At 38.5% G+C, this 19,655-nt stretch overlaps 1 protein-coding gene across 3 annotated transcripts in view; it reads left to right on the top strand.

Moving 5' to 3' along the window:
- PAX5 (paired box 5) overlaps window positions 1-19,655 on the top strand; it is a 239,464-nt gene that overhangs the window by 213,340 nt on the left and 6,469 nt on the right. The gene's annotated exons all lie outside the window — the stretch shown is intronic.

The raw sequence follows: 19,655 nt of genomic DNA on the forward strand, positions 1-19,655 counted from the left end.
CTGAGTGTCTCTGCAGAGTAAGAGACCCCTGCCAACCACCGAAAGCGCCTCTAATGGAACATGAGCATCAGAACTGGACCATAGAACAATGAAAGAAGGTTGCCTGATCTGATGAATCATGATTTCTTCAATATCAAGAATGGCCAGGTGCGTGTTCGTCGTTTACCTGGAGAATAGATGGCAGAAGGATGTACTGTTGGAAGAAAGCATTTCAGAGCAGGCAGTGATATGCTCTGGCAGTGTTATGCTGGGGATCCTTGGGTCCTGGCATTCATGTTACTTTGACACGTGCCACGTACTTAGAGATTGTTGCTGACCACGTACACCACTTCATAGAAATGGTGTTCTCTTATGTCAGTGGCCTCTTTCAGCAGGATGAAGCCCCCTGCCACATTCAAAAATTGTTCAGCAATGGTTTGAGGAACGTGACAAAGAGTTCAAGATGTTGTCTTGGCAAATTGCCTCAATCTCAATCCAATCGAATATCTATGGATGAGCTGGAACAATAAATAACATTAGCGCACATTAGGGCAATCGCCCAAAACATTTGCAACTTATATTTTGTCCTTCCAAAAAATATGGTAGCACCCTGGTGTGCACTCTTAATACCAGTTGCGCATTACTCCATTTTTTTCTTGTTTAAATGCGATCAATGGAGTCCCCACCTCGAAACTCGCAGTACTTAAAGGATCTGCTGCTAATTATTACTGGAATTTATATTATTACTAATGTCACTTAATGCCAGATATCACAGGACACATTCAAAGGTCTCGTGGAGTCCATGCCTCGATGCAGCAGAGCTGTTTTGGCAGCACAAGGGAAAACTGCACGATATCAGGCAGGCGTCCATTGAGTTTGGTGTCCAACTTGCTTCCATGAAGTTTAACCTTTCACACATTTGTTTATGCTGCTGCTTCAAAAGAAGGCAAAAAAAGCAGTTTGAAGCACTTTCCAATTTTGTAACAAACTAGGGTGAAAAAATCTTCTCGACCCTAGAATGGCAGTCAGATCTCTCCTTGGACCAAGTAATTATATTCCTAAATATTATGATTTTGCAAGAATTCATCCCGTTGCTGATTAAACATCTGTACAGACTCAGATAAAACTCTTCAGAGAATTCCAACTGCCTATGATTATTACTTTCAGTCAAAATGGGTTTAAATGTGTTAACATTTCTTCAATACTAAAATCTTCCATTGCTCCTATTAATTTTGTAGCCCAGCTCTGCATTTTTTCTAGTGCCATAATATCTTTGTTTAGAACAGGCTTCCAAATTTGCATGGCATATTCAAGATACGGTGTTACCAGTGCTTTATAAAGAGGCATATTTATATTTTTATCCCAAGAATTAATGCCCGTTTTTATGCATGCCAATACCTTACTGGCCTTAGCCACTGCTGATTGACATTGCATATTATTGCCTAGTTTGTTGTCTAAAATCCTTAATTCACTACCACTAATGGTCTACTTTCAATCTACAACCAATTATTAAACAATTTTCATTGGTCAAGTAAATTTCTATTAAATAATTTTCTTGCAATAACTAGGATTCTCTTAGCACCTAAAAGCTGGCCCCTCTGCTGTCGCTTGGCTGCCATGAAAATAAAATTCCTCATTAAAACATCAAACTTTGAGTAGCAAAGGTAGCATGAAAGAAACTGGCAAGGATGGTCAATTTATTTCACTGCTGTCTTTATTATATGTAGAATCTATTCAAGTTTTAGGGCTACATGATTTTTTTCCTGGCCGGGTTAGCTCCGTCTTTCAACCTGCTGAAAATGGTAAAATTTTAACTTTTTAATTGGAAAAAAGGGGACCAGGGCAGCATAATTCCTACAATGTTATTTTACTTAAAGTGTTCCTTTAATAAATCCAAAGTCTTCTTCCTGGTAAAATCTATTTACATTGCTAAAGTGTGCTTCGTTTAAATGCAATGTTAAAATGTTAATTGTTGATGGATACCAATAAATGTCCCTGGCCATTACTTATTGATTTCATTAACTGATAAGTAATGTGGGTCTTCATTTTACATGCATATTACAGTGTGCTTGCACAGTATATGTTTAAAGTTATAGCAACTCATACACAATTGGTACAGTCACATATATTTATCCCATTGGAATTATACATTTGAGAATCAGCACTTTCCAGTTCTAAGAGTTACTAGAGTGTGCATTACAGTTATACACTGGGTGCATTGTGTTTGCTTTTTCATTAGGCTACATGGTTTCCCCTAAAATAGAAATACTTTTTATCTGGGAAGTTGCATCTGGATTTGTACACTATACGCTTGACAGGTGTCTGTTGGGATTTTTGAGCAGTTTGGTTCTCTGCGTCGAGTAGTGGCTTATTTACATTTGCCTAAATATGACTTGAGCCACATAGAGAAAAAAAAAGTTGCCTGGCTAAATGCAGCTATCTGTATCTCAGAAGGCATTCTGGTTGCTACAGCATTTTGCTAATAACTGCTCATGTATGCCTAAAGCCCTGCACATCTTTTTCCTTTTCTGGATTCTATTCATGCAGCCATGTAAAATGAGTATTTTGGGCTACAGAGGTAATCAGGGCCGGCGCTACCATAAGGCGGCCCAGGCGGCCGCCTTAGGGCGCACCGGCCCTGGGGGCGCAAAATCAGGCTGACCGGAAGGAGGGAAGTGCACTGCGCTCCCCTCCAACCGACGACCTGTTGTAGCGTGGCCGAGCGCCCGGTTCTGCGGGCGCGCGAGGGAGCACTCTCCCATGTGTGCTTCCTCTTCAGCTCCCTCGCGCGCCGCATACTGATACCGGAGCCGGAAGATGACGTCATCTTCCGGCGCCGGCATCCCTACGCGGCGCGCGAGGGAGCTGAAGAGGAAGATGACGTCATCTTCCGGCGCCGGCATCCCTACGCGGCGCGCGAGGGAGCTGAAGAGGAAGCACACATGGGAGAGTGCTCCCTCGCGCCCGCCCGGGAGCCAGCCAGCCAGCCAGCCAGCCAGGGAGGGAGCCAGCCAGCCAAGGAGCCCAGCAGCACCACTGGACCCCAGGGAATCCCTTCAGCACTCCAAAAAGGTAAGGAGGCTGAGGGATTAAATTAAAAAAAAAAACATGTGTTAGTGTGAGTGTGTGTCTGCTAGTGAGTGTCAGTGTGTGTGTCTGCTAGTGAGTGTCAGTGTGTGTGTCTGCTAGTGAGTGTCAGTGTGTGTGTCTGCTAGTGAGTGTCAGTGTGTGTGTTTGCTAGTGAGTGTCAGTGAGTGTGTCTGCTAGTGTCAGTGAGTGTGTCTGCTAGTGTCAGTGAGTGTGTCTGCTAGTGTCAGTGAGTGTGTCTGCTAGTGTCAGAGTGTGTGTCTGCTAGTGTCAGTGAGTGTGTCTGCTAGTGTCAGTGAGTGTGTCTGCTAGTGTCAGTGTGTGTGTTTGCTAGTGAGTGTCAGTGTGTGTGTTTGCTAGTGAGTGTCAGTGAGTGTGTCTGCTAGTGAGTGTCAGTGAGTGTGTCTGCTAGTGAGTGTCAGTGAGTGTGTCTGCTAGTGAGTGTCAGTAAGTGTGTTACTGTGTGTCTCTTACTGAGTGTGTTTGTTTGTGTATTAGTGAGTCTGTTTGATGTCTGTTAGTGAGTGTGTGTTTGTCAGTGAGAGTGTATGTTTTGTGAGTGTGTATGTATGTCTGTCGCTGAGTGTGTCTGTCAGTAAATGTGTGTGTCTGTTAGCTGGTGTGTATGCATCTGTTCGTGAGAGTGTGTGTGTGTCTTCAGCACTTACCTTTCTCTAGCGCCGGACTCCCTTGGCGCTGGGGATCCCTCCGCCTCTCAGCTCCGAATGCTCTTGCCGCGCATGCATTAAAACCGCCCATAGGAAAGCATTACTCAATGCTTTCCTATGGACGTTCAGTGTTTTAGAATAGCGGAAGCTCCTCTAGCGGCTGTCAGTGAGACATCCACTAGAGGCTGGATTAACCCTCGGTGAAACATAGCAGTTTCTCTGAAACTGTTATGTTTTCAGCTGCAGGGTTAAAACTAGAGGGACCTGACACCCAGACCAGTTCATTGAGCTGATGTGATCTGGGTGTCTGTAGTGGTCCTTTAATTGTGTGTGCATCTGCATGCACTGGCGTACATACCGCGGTCGCAGGGGTCACAGCCCTGCAACCCCTGCGACCAGGTGCCCGCCGCCATGTGTTGGAGGGGGCGAGGATATGAATGACATCATATCCCTGCTCCCTGTGTACCACACAGCACGGCTGGCGCCCTGTGATGGGGCTGGGCTGCAGGACAGGACTCCAAGGAGCCAGACAGCATGCATCCAGGGGACAAGATTGAACTAGTATGTAATTGTGTATGTCTCTGTATGTATGTATGTATGTATGTAGGTCTCTGTATGCCTGTATGTCTTTGTATGCATGTTTCTGTATGCATGTATGTGTCTGTATGTTTCTGTATGCCTGTATGTCTCTGTATGTACAAATGTATGTGTCCGTATGCCTGTATGTCTCTGTATGTACAAATGTATGTGTCTGTATGCCTGTATGTCTTTGTACGTATGTGTCTGTATGCCTGTATGTCTCTGTATACCTGTATATATGTATGTGTCTGTACGACGGTATGTCTCTGTATGCGTGTATGTCTTTGTATGCCTGTATGTATGTATGTGTCTGTATGCCTGGATGTCTCTGTATGTATGTTTCTGTATGTCTGTCTATGTATGTATGTGTCTGTATGACGGTATGCCTCTGTATGTATGTCTATATGCCTGCATGTATGTCTCTGTCTGTGTCTGTATGTCTCTGTATGATTATTTCTGTGTTTGTATGAACCTTATTTTAAACGAGGGTGGGGGGCACCAAAATGCATCTTCGCCTGTGTAACTAAAAATCCTAGCACCGGTCCTGGAGGTGATGTACTATTTGTCTGCATGATGCAGAGTGACTGTCCTGAACCTTAGTAAAGAAATTCTCAGCCATGTGTGATCCATGACCTTTTTTATTGGACTAAGATAACATTTATTTAGTAGACAAGCTTCAGACCCCAGGAAGAAAGTATAAGTCTAAAAAAAAGCTTGTCGTCTAACTATTATGTTAGTCTAATAAAAAAGGTGTTTTTGTATACTGTATACTTTGTATACTTTTGTATATCTTTTCATTAATATAGACTGGTAACCACTAACAATTAGTTAGTGATTGGAGCAAAATGTTATAATCTAAAGAAATGGGATTTGGGATTCCATAAATTCATTGCAGTCATTACTGCTTGTGTAGAAACTATGAATTAAATAATCCAAATTGTGGTACAAACTATTCAAGGGGTAAAACATAAAGAGTATAAAAAAAAGCACAACCAGTCCATTTATTTATCAGTACACTATCACCCCTTTGATTCATAGAGTCAAATCAAAGAATTTGCCAACCACGTGTGTTATTTTCTTTTGCAATTCATTGTACATCAGGCAGTGGGGCAGGGGCTAATATTTAATTTGGAAGACTAAAACTTCTGTATTAAGAATATACTATGTTCTTGTAAGAAAGGCCCTCAAACTTTTAAAACCTTTAAGAATTGTTGGAAAAAAATGATTCACCATATATTTTATTTTTGCATTCAGAAGACGCTTACTGTTAGAATATTTATTAAAATAGTATGTCTTACTGTCTAAAGAATACAGTAACATGCGATTATTAATATATGTTGCCATCCTTTAGCTTGGCAGATCATTGTGCGCAGTCCAGGCAAATCTTTAGTGTCACAGCCATCATAGGGGAAGAGTGCCAGAGGCAGAACAGACTACTCGTCTGATTTGTACAGTACACAAAACTTCCCTTTTTTATGAAAACTAAGAAAAAAAATAGAGTTCTCATTAAGTAATGAGAAACATGATGTTCATCTTAAAACATATTGTAACCAAGGAAGTTAAAGCATAAATAAACATGGAGTGCCGTGTTCAAAAGAGGGGAAAAGGGAAAAATATATCGCATTACTTCACTGTTTAGAAATTTCTATGCATCTGTAATAAAAAAATTACCATAATTCGCTCGTTAACACAGTTAGATCAGCCAAGCATTGTTCTAAACATGCAGATGCTCTTTCTTGCTCCAGATCTGCCAGGGAGCTTAAAACAGTGAAACATTTGCATTGAAATGACTTTAATTCGACAGCCGACTGTCACTCACACTCACTACTATGTTTCCTTTGAGATTTTGACAGTAGTGGCCCAGAATACCCATCATTCAGTATTTTCATTCACAGAAGCCACAGGGGACACTTTATGAATGACAGCTCATATTGTATCAGTCGACTCTATGAATCAAAGGGGTGATAGTGTACTGTTAAATAAATGGACCAGTTGTGATTTTTTTATACTGTTTATGTATTACCCCTTGGGTATTTTGTGCCAGGATTTGGATTATTTAATACATATTTTCTACACAAGCAGTAATGACTGCAATGAATTTACAGAATCCCAAATCCCACTTCTAGAGATTACAAAATTGTTATTTTTAGGGGTCATCAGACTATATTAATGCAAAAAAATTATCATTACGTACTGCAAAAACTCGGTTTATTTTAACATCTTGTCTACTGGACTAATACAATCCAATATAATACAACTAAAATAATCCGATCTACATTATATTATTAATATTGTATTTATTGAATATAACTAAGATAAATTATACAATTGTTAATTGTGGGCATATTAATTTTATTAAATAAAAACAAGTTACCTGCGCTCTCTCCTTAATCCCTATGTATTTTTAAACAAATGGAGGTTTTTTAGTTACCTCCAATGGCCATGAGAGGATGAGCCCACCTGCCAACGTCAAGGCAGACCCCCCTAGGTGAGTCCTAACTCTAACCATTCACCTGGTTTATATATATATTGGGGCTGATGTGTACTGTAGTCATTGCTGCCGCCCAGTGATGGGAGTGAGCGCAGGACTTATCTTTCTACATTTATATTAATTATATTGTTTTAAAAAAAAAAAAAAAAGCTAAATTAGGCTAAAATGTAAGGTGCTTGACTAAAAACATCTAAATATCTTAAGCAAAGCAAAACAACACAAAATTAAAAACATATTTTATTAAAAACATAAAATGTAACTCTTAATCAATTTACAATTACTCAAATTTAGAATCAAAACAATAACATTCACAAGACAGTATTATTCATAAAAAATGCTGAGTTTTGTTAAAAATGTTTAGCTTGTTTAAAGTTTAGCCCTTTACTTTGGAACTAATCAGTAAAAGGAATTGCTGTGTGGTGAATTGGTACATTTGTTATATTAAACTTAGAAAGCTATGTGTGCAAAACTTTTCAGGGTAGGATTGTAATTGCATATGTAAATCTTCCATTCTCTTCCTGTAAAAACCTGTGAGGTGTTCATGAATATCTTGAAAGCAACATTAAAATTTTATATAAGGCAGAATAGGTCAAGGATAGCCCAGTGCCTTCACAGCAAGAAAGATTCACCTTAACCTTTTACTCATCACTCACAGCTGACATATTGTGCGTTAACAGCCTCTGTGCTGTTTGAGGTAATGTTCTAATTTACAGAATTTAATAAAAAACTTAACAATAACAATTTAAGTTGTTTTTCCTCATTGTACAGCACTACAGAACATGTTAGAATGCAAAAATATTGCTAATAGTCACATCTATTTTGCATTTTACTATAACTCTTGAGTAATGACAAGGTAGATCATCCAGCAGAATTAGCATAGCATCATGGGGGATGTATGTATTTAACAACAAAGGGTTTATTGGCCACCCTGTCTTAACCTATGAATGCAACTAACATTACAGTGGGAAGAGCAATTAATAAATGTAAAATGTAAATCTTTTACATTTTTTACAGACAGTTAACTATTGGGTGGGCTATATATCTTAACATTCATGAAATTTAAAATTTGCCATACAGGTCAGTCTTTTCAAGGTGTATTGTGTTTCTATCTGAGAAAGAAGAACTTTTTTTGAGTGTGAAAAATGCTATGTACATTTATAAGCACTAGAGTTCACAATAACAAAATGCAATAATTGCCTTTGTCAAATACGTTCTTTGGGCAAGCACAGCCTACCTTGGTTAAAGGAACACTATAGCGACAGAAGTAGAAACGTACTCCTGTCACTGTAGCTGTAATATCACTATTTAGCCCACTGGCCCCACTGTAATCTCACATTTAGTCCAGCGCCAAGCAGGTATGGCTTCCCCCTGAAGTGCCTTCTTGGTTGACGTCATCAAAATGTACAATTTCAGCCAATCCAATGCTTTGGGAGGTGATTGGGCCAAGTCAGCATCTCCCCATAGAGATGCTTTGAATCAATGCAACTCTGTGAGGAAGGCTCAGCGTCTCCATGCAGAGTGTGGAGACGCTGAACGTTGTGCAGCACTGACCCAGGAAGCACCTGTTTGACTGGCACTGGAAGTGTCCCTAGGCAGTAATGTAAACACTACCTGTTCTCTACACTCCATGCACCATAACCAATGAAGCCTGTTGCAGTGGTTATGGTGCAAGGATTGCATGCTTTCAGATTCTTAAGCCAAGGTGGGCCACGCAGGCCTGCTTTAATTGGCTTAGAGCATCAGTTGAGCACTCTCAGACAATGAGTTTTGTCCTCTATCAGACATGAGTTAGCCCTACAAGAGAAGCCAGATGCAGCACAGTTATAGAACTGTTTTGAAACAGTTTGATTAATTACTCTGGGAGGGCTCCAAGGCACTCCTGGTACCATAACCATACTACAGTGGTTATGGTGTTTGATGTTTTCTTTTAATCAGTAATGGTGTTCATTATTGACAAAGCTACATTCTGCAATATGTTTTTACAAAGTTACTAATAGTTGATTAATAGTCAGGTGCACTATTCTTCCTGTGACATATATATTTGCAAAACACACAATTCATGATTGTATTGTGTACAATGAAGCTAGCAACTGACTGTTTATATTGAATAAGATATAAGGATATGTATAGTGTAGAAAAAATACTGTGTATGGCAAATTGAGACATAAAACACTGTAAATGTAGGTAACTATATACACATCCAATAAACTCACAAAATACGAGCTACTACAAGCTACTACGAGCTCAGGGTAGTAGATGTGTGTAGTATAATGCTCATCTATGCTCATGTAGTGTACCTGAAATCTTACAAAATGAAAGTATAATTAAATAATTAATTGCCAAGAATAGTGCTGCATATTTTAACAAATCTGGATTTACAATAAAAATAGAAAAAGGTGTAAACTTGTATGGTTTTGCAAATAAGAATGCTTAGTAAACTCATGTTGTTTGGAGCACAACAATGCTCAGAGAAGTTAGAAAAGCTGACCTATATATATTTGTAGCTGCCTATATTAAATTTATTTACACTTTAGTTGTTAGAGCAGTGGAATATTGATCTTAAATGCCCCACATGCTCATCCTCATGAAGTCCAATCTCAAAAAATATAGTTTCTACCAGTGTTGACTACATGGTAGCTGGCAATCTGAGGAAACCGTGAGATTGACCAACTCATCAATCATTAATTGTATAAAGTTACTCTTTTGCTCTGTTTAATTGCATCCTCTCTCGTGGTATGCAAATCATATAGTTTAGAAGAGACCCATATCATACTGCAGATATGCACTACAATGTACACCTTTAAAATCAGAAAAATGTTTTACTCTATTTTTTCTGTGATACATTTTCTCTACTGAGCTTTTACTCGAGTGAAAATGTTGTATTCCTTGGAAATATCCTGTGACTACCTTAATGAATAGATTAAATATTTTGAGAACTATTCTCTCCTATAATTCTCTCCAAATCTGGGTCCGTTTTCTTTTCAAATAGTTTTATTGATATTTTTTTATAAAACATAACAATATAATTTTTAAGCAAAACACGTAATGAACATAGTCCATTAAAGAAAAAGAAAAAAGTGAAAAAAGTATAAAAGTAAAAAAGAAAGAAAAAGGGGCAGGGTGGGGGAAGATCCATCTGTTTTATTGATAATATTGTCCTTTACTGCACTTTAGATCCCCTAATATATTCCTGCTTTCATTCTGTTCCAAGTTATTTATCCTTTACCAAAACAATCATCTCAATTTTAAATGTGTCTGAAAGTCAACAAACTTGAAAGTGTTCCCCATAGATCTCTAAGCATATGGTAAATTCTAATTTACGATGTATGAAATAAACATCTATAAAATGGTTATGAGACAGGGGTATTTAAATAAAGTACAGTTCAGGAGCAGGGGATTAAGTTAATGATGAGAATTTCACTTCATGGCTCTGTAAAATTCCATGGAGGGTTCCTGCATTCTGTTCCCACTTAAATTGTTAGCTCTCTACGTTGTTTAAGGAAATTTATGAAAAATAGGTGACGTCTACTTACATAAATGGCAATATTTTTTGTTTCAGATATTTCACACCCTATCTTATGTTAAATTGCATATGATGACACTCCACATTATATTAAATAGCATATGGACACTCAAACCACTGTAAGGGCCATTGCATTCTAAAATGCAGTAAATGTAAATGTAGTTTCATTGTACAGAACTGCAAGATGGTCAAAGTCCATGGTCATTCACTGTTCGATAAATAAGTAACATTAATGTTTACAGCAGTAGTTATATTGGGTGAAGCAGGGTTTATTGGATAAGTGCTATTTAATGTAGGTAATGATTTAATATTCTTTAGTCGAAAATAATTAATTATCTAAAACAATGGTAAACAGAGGGTATAGCTTTATTTTTTTTTAAACAATGAATGAATACATATGTCTGATCTACCAATTGTTTAATATTGTAATCAATTTCAAAGACACTCTTAATGATACAGAACAATACATCTATTAATTCATTAAATACGTATTCTACATATTATTATAACACAAATGAAAGTAAGAAACAAAAAATCAATTTAAAAATCAATTTTAAAAAAGATTTATTTATGCGACAAGGCATTATATACACCATACACATGCAAACGTAGACATAAAATTCTGTCAACATTTTGGTGACTAGATACAGAAAAATATGGGACACAGTGGTATGCAATAGCCAGCTGGATACAGATGGCTAGTGCTTTTGGTCTATGGGTGATAATGCATCATGTACATAATATAGCACTGAACAGAGAGATATTGGTCGTACATGTTGAATTCAATATACATAAGATCCAGCATGCCTTTGGTAGAAACTAACGAAAGCAAAAAGGAGCATAAAGAAATTACAAAGAACTGCTGAAAGAGATGGCATAGGGAAGTCGGGGTGAATGAGAAGGAGGGATGCGGCTGCAGGTCAACAATCCATTTTTAACGAATTAAAACCTATTTGTCTTACACACACATATTAATTGGAAACGGTCAATTTGAAATGTTGTTATAAACTCAAGATATGGGCAAATTCCGCTTAGGCCCCCAGACACAATAAATGTTATGTAACGAGCTTGAGGCATTTATTTTTTTTCAAAATTCCTTTACACATTTCTCAGTAAACAAATAAAGTGAATTTTTCAATGATAAAATTACATGTACTTCATTGCAAGTCATTTTGTCAAGGGAAATATGAACACAAAGTCACGTCATGAATTACTGTACTTATATAAATGAGTTAGAAATTATTGTAGTTTTTGTTGACATTAAAACCAAAATAAATAAATAAGTCTTGGCTGTTCAGAATGTAATTAAGCTCATTTTCAGATGAGTTACTTTTGTATAATGCTACTGCAGTTGCCTTGGCAATACAAAATCAGTGTTGCGTTTGTTTTATCGAGTGACTAGGCACAGTTGGCATGTATTGCTAGCGTAATTTATTTTATACAGTACGCAAATAGCACGTTTTATAGACATAGATATTTTGTGCATTAAATAGCTATTCTTCTAGGCACTTTTTAATGTAATATACAAGCTGTTTCTGTACGTTTAGGCTGCAAAGTGCAGTATTAGTCTGATTCTCCATTCAGTCAAGCATTGCTTGACTCTTTGGATTATGATTGTTATTGGAAATGGCTGAGGAAATTTATGATCCATATGATTGCTTCTACAAAGGAAAATGTGAAAAAGCAAATATATAGTCATGTAATGTTGAAAATTTGAGAAGGATACACAATTTAACTGCATTTAAATAAAGGTAATTGTGACACAGAGCAGTGAATCTTCTCAAGAATAGCTATAACACAGGCCGGGAAAATTTCATCTGAATATTCAATAAATATACTGCATTTATAACCTTGATGTTAAAATTCTACGTAGTGAGGTCAGTATCAATGTCACCTCTGAGTTGTTCCTATTGTTACTGCAGTCATAGGTGTTTATATATCTAAAATGTGAACGTAAAACACAGTTCTAAAAGTTTCAATGATTACTACTCCAAATCAGCTATTTTGACCTAGATGTTTTAGATTTTCATTTCAGTTTACTGTTTGGTGAATAAACGCCATCATTTATCAAGTCCATCCACACAGAAAATCAAGTGGGTTTAATAATTAAACTGGATATTGTGGCAAACTTATGTACAAATTTTACTCCAGACCAGCCAAGTTCGAAATAATTATCGATTTCATTATTTTCTAATTTTGTTTTTTTTTTGGTATAAAACTATTTGCAGACTACTGGTTAATTCTCCACAATTACTTCTTTAATGATAAAATATGTCCTAGAAAATGTTACCCTGGCTTTGAAAATATTTTTCTGAGTTGTAATATGCACAAATATTTGCACTTAAAAAAAAAAATAACCCCAGTGTCTACCAGAGCGTCCGATAATCAGAGAGGAAAGAATAAAAAAATGTACAGAAACCAGTACAATGATGTTGCTAAGAAAACGATACATAAACAAATGTAGTGTAAAGTCAAAAAACAAAATAAAAATTTGCATCCCACACGGTGTCCAAGACCTTGTTTCAACCAAGTGACACTCTTAGGGTTATTTGCTAAAGTGAGAATTCAAAGTGAATTTCAAACTTAAGGCCCGAGTAGCGGAACTGAAAGCAAAGCTGTCTCAGGATATTTCGGCAGATCGGCTATGTTGACCAAAAATTTGGAATTCATCTTGCATTCACTGTGAATTCTCACCTTAGTAACTAACCCTTTGTGACTAAGAAAAGCAGCTTCAATGCTTTCACATGAAAAGGCTTTCTTTACATGGTCACAGGAAATGACAGAATTACATTTCAAAAAGCTTTATTTAATCTCATGACAAATGTACAGTGGAACGTAGCAGACAGACAGGCAAGAAAAGTAAGTTTGAGGAAGGCATTTTTGATATTGAAAAGTTCCTGCTAGATGCCTAATGGACAAGTAAATAATACAATTAAGATGCATAAAAACTCAGAACAGGAGATTCACCTCTAAGCACCTGCACCAAAACGTGGGGAGCCTACACCAGGATTGCCTGTACACACTTAGTGTCTGACTTGACTAATTAAAGGGAAACTGTCACTTCTCTGGAAATTAACCTAATTGAATAAACACTGAAAATCACCTATACTTTGTGTTCATCTTTTTTCTCATGTGAAGCTTCATTTTCTTTTAAATTCATATTAAATATTCAGCAAAAGACATCACAATGCAGTTCAGACAATGCAACACCAGAGCACATTGCCAGTTAAGATGAGAAATAGAAACATTGTTTCATTTATTCTCTTCACTGTACATTTTCTCTATTCTGACTGCCAGGTGCCTTTAACAATGGTTGGCATGGAACTAAGATGGAGTCACCCTTTTGCAGGAGACGGAGGTGTTGATTTCTACGTTTCATAAAATTTTTTTACACCTTACAAATATTTATTTGTTTAATATAGATAAAAGTAAACCTAACATTCAAAATGGGGGCGGAGCTTAGCAGCGAACCTGGATGGTAGCAAGCTCTCTGTGCTCTGCTCAAAACTACCCGAAACCGGCTGAAATTGCAGAGAAAGAGACCTGCTAACCTCGCAGAAAATAGCTCCCTGACTGCAAGAATAAGAATGGGCCGTAAAAACAAAAAATCAAAGCCAGACAAGAGCCCACCGGGCCGTGATATCGGGGACCTATTCCGGAGCTCACAGAGGGCCGCATGGGACAAAATAGCGCTGGCGGACGACTGCTCTTCTTATTCCTCGGAGGACATGGCTATTGCCCCAATGGAAAAGACCACTCTGGCTACGAAGCAGGGCCATGTCCCACTGGAGGCCGCCACAGGCCGGGACCCGGTCACCGCAGCGCAACTTAAGGCAATGTTGGCGGAACTCCGCGCGAACCTGGCGGGTGACTTAGCCCCCCTCAAAAAGGCAGTCGAACACACAACTACCAAACTGACCCAACTCAAAACTACCCAGAGCATGCATGATAACCGGCTTACTGTGGTGGAGAAGGGTCTAGCTACTCTGGATCAACACCGGCTAAAGATCGACCGCAGACATGACACCATGGAGGATCAGAGGTGAAGGTACAACTTAAAACTCAGGGGAGTGCCGGAAAATGTGGGACTGTCGGACTTACCTCACTTTATCAGGCGGTTCTTTGCAGCCCACCTACCTCCGAAACAAGCCAAGAACATGAGGCTAGACGGTATGTTCCGTCTCCCCAAACCAACCAATGCACCACCCTCCCCTTCTCCAGACCTCATTCTCCGCTTCAGCTCCCTACAGGACAAGGCCCTCTTGCAAGCTGCAGTGAGGGGAAAGACGCCCATTACCTTTGAGGGCGCCTCACTGCTCCTTTTTCCGGATGTAGCTAGGAACACACTCCTGTGGCGCCAATCCCTACGACCACTACTTCAGCAGCTACGCATTAAAGAGTTGCCATATTGATGGGGCCCCTCCCGCACAGTCCTAATAACAGCCCAAGACACTACTCTCCGCGCAGAAACATATCAGGAGCTGGAGGACCACTTGCGATCGCTGGGACTCCCCCTTCATGCCACCCCTGAAGGCAGGAACCTGTCACAAGTGGACTTAGCTGCGATTAGGGAGTTCATATCCCGGGCAGCAGGACCCACGCCATCCACAGGATCCGGGACTTGACTGAGGGGATGCCGGGTCTCAGTGACTGCTGAGCCCTTACCCAAGACCCTCTACACAGCCAGGAACTGTCCCAGTTGTTTAACCCTACCAATTCTGATGACCCCATGATCATAAGTTGGATTTACATTTTTCTATTGTTATATAATTTTTTATTGATATGCTTTTACTATTTTACTTTTGCCGTACTTCCATCTATTGCATATGTTTTTGGCTAGCGGGGGCACAGAGCGGATCAATAACACTGCCGCTCAGAATAGGACATACTCAGTAGTACCATCCTCTTCACCCGTATACACACCGCATAGATTACGCACAAAAAACATCCAGGCACTTAATGGCAACACTACAGAAAATCTCTCTCCCCCACCCCTTCCCTACCTTTAAATGGCGCACAGATCCCACTACCTTTTCCTGAGGGAGGGGCATGCACATCGGCCACGGATATACCTACCACCTGTACCGCACTTAGGACGAGCAGTTATGTGGCAACACCACTCACACGACATTTAGGCAGGCTTATACCACAAAAACAAAAACACCTCAATTCACTAACACACTAACAAGCAACGCTACGCTGCTTTTATTTCTCTTTTGATGTATAACCTACTCTCTAATATGATGTCCAAGAATTGCTCAAACAGCATACGCTATATGAACCCATGTTGATAATTACTGTGATTTGAGAAAAATAAAGAATTTTAAAAAAAAAAATCTCAGGACATACCAGTTTCCTTAAAAGTGTCAACTGTTCTGTGATGCTTAACCCCTTAAGGACACATGACGTGTGTGACACGTCATGATTCCCTTTTATTCCAGAAGTTTGGTCCTTAAGGGGTTAAAGGATCCCTATAGGGTCAAGAACACAAACATGTATTCCTGACCCTATAGTGCTAAACCCACCATTTAGGTGGCTTGCCCCCCCTTAGCTGCCCTATAAAAGTTTAAAACTCACCGTATTTCCAGCGCCGCGCGGGTCCGCCGGCAGTGGCTCCGTCCCCCTTTGTGACATCATCAAAATGGCTGATCTTTAACCAATCCAATGCTTTCCCATAGGGAAAGCATTGGATTGGCTAAAATCAACAAGGGCGTGGGGCCAAATGTCACTTTGGCCAATCAGGACCTCCTCATAGAGATGCATTGAATTAATGCATCTCTATGAGGAAAATTCAGTGTCTCCATTCAGAGCGGGGGGATGCTGAATGGCAGAGCTTCTTACTGTGCAGCCCTGAGCCAGTGCCCACTTGGAGGTGTCCCTAGGGGCAATGTAAACACTGCCTTTTCTCTGAAAAAGGCAGTTTTTACATGAAAACGCCTGAAGGGAGCCATTATACTCACCAGAACAACTACATTAAGCTGTAGTTATTTCTAGTGACTATAGTGTCCCTTTAATATTCTTCGATATTGATGGAATTGACAGATAATTAATAGATGTGTCTATGACAATATCTAAACATAAGATGTTTTCAGTTTATTTTATTATTCATTACCTATGAGTAGATAGCTATTGCAGACAAGTTGAATTCTATGTTTAATATACATTATTATGTTGTAGAGAGGATAGATTCAAACTTTTACAGCTGTTATAAAGTCAATGGACATACAACAGCTGTCAGAAATGACGGCCACACTATATTATAGGTGACCTTCATTGTAGCATGCCTCTGATAAATCATAGAACAATGCATAGGATATAGTATTAACACGATACCACATGCATTTCTTTAAAACAGCAGCTGTGTCCTGTTCTCGGGTTTCTGTATAATTTACCAGTAACAGGAAATCTACAATAGAAGTGCACAATCGTGAACAGAAACAATATTTCTTAGTGTTTGGTATTCTGGATGTGATCTATTGATGCATGTTTATTGTTGGCCAACTACCTGTAAAAAAAAAATCGCCTTTGTGAAGGTTAAACATTTGAGGATCAAATAAATGATGAACTTTCTGACTGAAAAATGTTCATGAACTATGTGCATTCAAACCACAGTTAGCCGTTTTGTAGTTGTTGCAACTCAACACAGGTTCCTTCAAAATGACCTTTAATGAAACATCTAACAGTTCTCCTATACGCAGCTATTGCTGTGTTTGTTGAATGCCTGCATGGAAGGCATGCTAACATTCTTGACTACAATATCCACGATTTACTAAATGACAATGTCTGGTCTTTCAAACCAAGCCAGAGATTGAGGCTGTTCACTGGATCTCAGCTATTGTGCTGCCCTGACTCCCGGTGAAGATCTGCTGATATATCTTCACTTAAGTACCAGCAGTAATAGCATTTTTGATGCTTTGCAGGTTTTTATAATCAATATTCTACTTCTTGTGTTTCTCTTTCTATGCATGGAATAGATACACAGAACATGGGGAATAAATGAGCAGTAGAATTATATAGTTGATGGTATTCAATGACTCCTGGAGTATTTGGCTTGCCCGTACTGCATGAGGCTGACAGTTTGATCAGTGAGGCATAAAAACTAGAGAATTGGAAACCTCAGCTTGTCAGGCCCTGGTGCATCCCTAGAGAGTGCTAGAGATGTGTGTTTGCAGAAGCAGTCAGTAAGGGGAAATTTGGTGGAGAAGAAAGAAGAGTAGATCAAACAGTAAAACACAAGCATGTCACTTGAACCATGCTCATGTGGCATGTGGATCTAGAACGGATTTTTAAAACAATTATACCATATTTTTGTCTTCTTTTAGAAACTATTGTAATTTCAATTTTTAATATTTGTTAGATAATCTTTATTTAATATTAAATGTATTTGAAGAGAACTAATACAAATATATATTCCATTATGCTCATGAAAAAATGAGCAAAATACAGTGCAGTCATGGTGATTTGATGAAGTTCCCAGTTGCAATTCCCCAGCTCAAGAGAGCATGTATCAAAAAAAAAATGCCAAGCATGTTTTAAAGCATTTTCACAAGATGAATAGAAATGTTTCAATCCTAATCCAAGGACTTTAAGCAAGATGGTCATAATAGCACTGAAGAGTAAAGACTGATATATACTTTGCTTCTTTATCTTCTATTTCTGTCTGTTAAACACATATCTCCATGTGGGAGATAACACAATGGGGAGACAAACATAAGTTTCACTTGCAGAATAGTTGTGTACGTGTCTTAACTCTCAAAGTGAAGCAATCGTCATGGAGACCATTGACGGGATCAGTTAGAAAAGACGTGCATTGATTGGATGTTTCAACTGATGAACTTTGTCCCACAACCACTTTTTTTTTAGATAGACATAAATGGTCACTCCACTGCTCAAATACACAATAAATAAATAAATGAATCACTGATGAGAAGATATACCCCCAATAAAAACATGCATGCCTCTAATTGTGCATTTTTCCCATTGGGGTTATATCTAAAAACAGTTTGCAAAAGCTGCAGATCTCTTCCCAATGTTGCTCAAGGAGAAGGTTTTGCACAGCAGGTATTCTAAGCAGTTGCCTGCCTCTTGAATGTATATCCACTGAGATAAACTATTGAAATCAGCATTTTTGGTTAAATGAAAAAAGATGAAAAATAAATTAAATCTGGACATTTCGTAAAATGAAAAAAGAGGACACACTCTTTACACATAAAGCACTTCAGCCAGCTGAAGTGCTTTAGGTGGTCAGGATTGTCCCTTAAAGCCATATTTTTTTGTAATCAAGTGTACTATGGGTGGAATGGGTGAAATATGCATGGTGCTTAGTATTCTCTTTATCTCTGGACAACTGTTTCTACAAGACTTGGAGAATTGCTTTGGGCTGAACTGCAGTTTGGATGAATTTGGGACAGGTGAGTGATCGGCCGTATTCCCGAATGTGCGCAATGTCGAACGCGTTAAGCTTATGGCTCATGATTTCTGAATCGCCCCTAAACTATAGATTGATGGGGAAAAAAGATGATTATTGGCTAGGGGGCAGTCACTAAATGCTCATTTTATTTACAGATCAACTGAGAAGTGAAAGAATAGAGGGACAAAAAGAGAAACAGTAAAATAATCTCTATATATCATAATATAAATACAGGAGCTAGGGGCATGTCCCAGCCAATCACTTTGTAGCTTGAATTTATTAATAAGGTCAACAGATACAATTATTAATCATGATTAAACAGAGCATGCAGATATTATCATAGCCTATTGTTGAAAAGATATGTTTATAAAAATGTTGTTGTGTGAATAAAAATGTGTTGCACTATCTTTATTTTTACTTTTACTATTACATTGTTCTTCATGGTATGGCACGAAGATCCGGGAGAATTATGTATTGGTCGGCATAGTAAGAATAATTTGATCCAATAACTTAATTTAATTACAAATCTGAACCAGTAGTGGTCGGGCAACCACATTTGCACACATTTGCTATATTTGCCCTTTGATATCCCTTTTAACCCTGGATACTACATATTTTGATACTTTATTGTATGATTGTCTTGGGTTATCAGATTACTGTTTTGAATATGATAGTGGACATAGACCTCACGCTAAAGAATGACTTCTTTTAACCTATCATTTGGATTGTGTTTTCATTTCTTCACACTGAATTTTCTTGAATTAGCTGACTATTAAATGAGAATAGTATTGTGCTAAGTAATCTATAACTCTCTACCATGTTTTATAATTCTTGTTCGTGTAGTAAGTAGATTGTAGTATTTTTCTTAACTACCTGTACTGTTTGAGACACAGTCCAAGCTTATCAACATTCTATAAC

Source organism: Pelobates fuscus, chromosome 5 (assembly GCF_036172605.1).
Source record: "Pelobates fuscus isolate aPelFus1 chromosome 5, aPelFus1.pri, whole genome shotgun sequence".
NCBI lineage: Eukaryota > Metazoa > Chordata > Amphibia > Anura > Pelobatidae > Pelobates > Pelobates fuscus.